Source organism: Cucurbita maxima, unplaced genomic scaffold (genome assembly GCF_002738345.1).
Source record: "Cucurbita maxima cultivar Rimu unplaced genomic scaffold, Cmax_1.0 Cma_Scf00042, whole genome shotgun sequence".
Taxonomy (NCBI): Eukaryota; Viridiplantae; Streptophyta; class Magnoliopsida; order Cucurbitales; family Cucurbitaceae; genus Cucurbita; species Cucurbita maxima.
In genome coordinates this window covers 623,620-626,472 of record NW_019272058.1, presented here as the reverse complement: position 1 = coordinate 626,472, position 2,853 = coordinate 623,620, and positions in this window count along the sequence as shown.

Sequence of the window (2,853 nt, the reverse complement as noted above, 5' to 3'; positions counted from 1 at the left end):
GCAACCCTAGAGAGGGGGTGAATAGGGTTTTAACGATAAAAGTGTTTAAACTTGATTAATTTTTCTAATGATGAAACTTTTTTTTACAAATAAGTAGAAGATGATAATTACTAGAACAAAATAATTCAAGTCAAAACAATAATCAAGTAGAACATGCAATAAATCACAATAATAGTTTTGAAATTAAATAGAAAATAATTAGAGAAAATGACACCGTAGTTTTATAGTGGTTCGGTCAAACTCGACCTACTCCACTCCCAAGCGCCTCTTGAGAATTTGAATAAAGAACTTTCTTGACTCTTTCCACGGATCAGAGTCAAACCGCTACACCGCTCTTTTTACGAGTTCAAGAGCAAACTCAATCCTTTCCACGGCGCAGGATCAAACCGATACAAGTATTTGAGTTTGATATTAACACACCACAACTCTCTCAAAGAGCAGATTTACAATTTGGAACACTCACAACTATTTTCTAACAATACAATAATAATCCCTCTCAACAATAAAATGAAAAGAAATAAACTTGTAAGCTTGGAGAGAGCAACAAACAATGAAGACTTTGAACAAATGAGGATTGGATAATTTATGGAAGTTGTGTGTTTAAAATGTGGGGAAGTTGATGAGTTTATATAGAGAAGAAAAGTGGAAAAATGTAGGAATTAATATTTACCATTGGATTGTGTGGGAATAATAGAAGGTGGAGATTAAAAATAAATAAATAAGAAAATGTTCCAAATTCATTTATTTTAAATTTTTAATATAATAATAATATAATATAATAATAATAAAAAGTTATGTGAGTAACATCAAATGAGAATTCAAAATTTATTATAAATATAATAATATAATAATAATAAAAATCATGTGAGTTATTATATAGTAATAGTAAAAATTGATGTAACGGTTAGATTCAAATTTATATTTTGGAAAAATAATTTTATTTAGAAATATAATAATAATAAAAACTTCACCATTTGTTACTCTTCCAAAATTATAAATGTCATACTTTGATATATTTTGATTTGTCAATCATTTTGATTTTGCTGCCACATCATCACGTCGGGTATGTTGTTTCGACTGTAATTTCTTCGTTTTAGCTCTGATTTGAGTAATTGAAAAATCGTTGAAATCGTTATTCCCGACCTTATATTGTGGACATTTCAAAATATTGAATATAGTTAATAATTAAAAGTAGGTTTGTTATCATCAAAACATCAATCAATTAATTGATTGAAATTAATTAAAGTGAGATCAACGGCCAAAAAGAACATAGAGTTCTCATTGTGACTCTTAAGATAGGTAAAGCTTCCAATTTGACGGCATTCATCTTTTTTGTATTTTGATGCAAAAGGATGTTAAAATATTTTGCATCAGTCTCCAGCATGAGTTGTGGGTGGGTCTAGAGTGGACAATGGTGTTCCTTACTACTTTGTGCTTTATCAAGATCTCGACATACATAATATTTATATATTTATTTAACTATAACACATATAGTCCATGGAAGAATTGTAACTCTTATGCTCATTAATATTATAATGGCTACTACCTAAATTATAACCTAAAGTTGATAATTGATGTTCAATTAACCAACCCTAAATTTATAATCATTGTGGAGTGATTGAAATTACAATGGAAGTAGTTTAAACTCCTAGTACCTTAAATGAAGTTGGTCTCTTCTAATAAAACACGAATTTCTCTTTAATATCATTAATACAATTATGCTTCATATTGAACCTACCAAACATGAAACTAAAACTGCGTTCAATTTAACTCTATGTTATTGACATCCTGAATGACGTGTAGGATATATTCTTGATTTACCTTAATATTTCATATTAAATTAAGCTTTTTTAAAAATCACAATTAGACAACAACAAAGATGAACTTGGGTCTGTTTATTATTTTAATGTATTTAATTCCAACCTATTCTAATGGACAAACACTTTATTAGACTCTATTGTAAGATTTCACTTCATCAATTTAAGTAGCGTTCAACTACAACTATAAATATCAAATTCTTAAGTATTCATGAACAAAATCGGCCTAACAATGTCTCTTGGAACTATTTACCAAAGGTGTTAGAATGAGCAGTGTGGAAGGGTTGCCTTTAGATGCATTAGTACCAATTAAGGATGTCAATATCCTAGTAGTGCAAAATGCAGAAAGGTTCGTAGTTGAAAAGAATAACGAGAATAGTGGACATCGTTTCATCTACAAGCGTGTGGTGAATGGTCTGGTTGGTATAACTAGAGAACGTTGTCCTCACAGAATTTATATTATTGTGATAGAAGTTATAAATAACGATGATATTCCTTGGTCTTTGATATTCCTTGGTCTTTTATTACAAAGGTGCAGAACTTTCTTTTTGTGCATGTGATATATCCATCGCCACCTACTTATAAGCTATTTCTTAATGCCCCCAAGGTAAGTTTCAAGACCTAGATGACCTTCAAATAGTGCCCCCAAGGTAAGTTTCAAGACCTAGATGACCTTCAAATACTATTGAAACACATCAGTAGATTTCTTAAATGTCCTATGGGGAGTTGAACCCAGGTCGTTAGATTCAAAGTCTAAAATGCTAACCACTACACTATAGAACCCCTTGTAAAACTTTGTTTTGGAATGGTTTTCCTATTTTATGCAGATTCCACAAGAAGAGAGATCCTACCACGAGTCAAACTCAAGTTATTGGATTAAAAGTTCTAGAGCTATTTTATCTAACTCGTTGTAATCTTGAGCACCTTTAGAGTGGTTGCAGAAGTTACCAGTGTTGATTGAAGCTCTTAGAGAACATCAAATTTCATATATTTCTTATAGTTAATTTATATATTGTTGTATATTACAAACAAATTG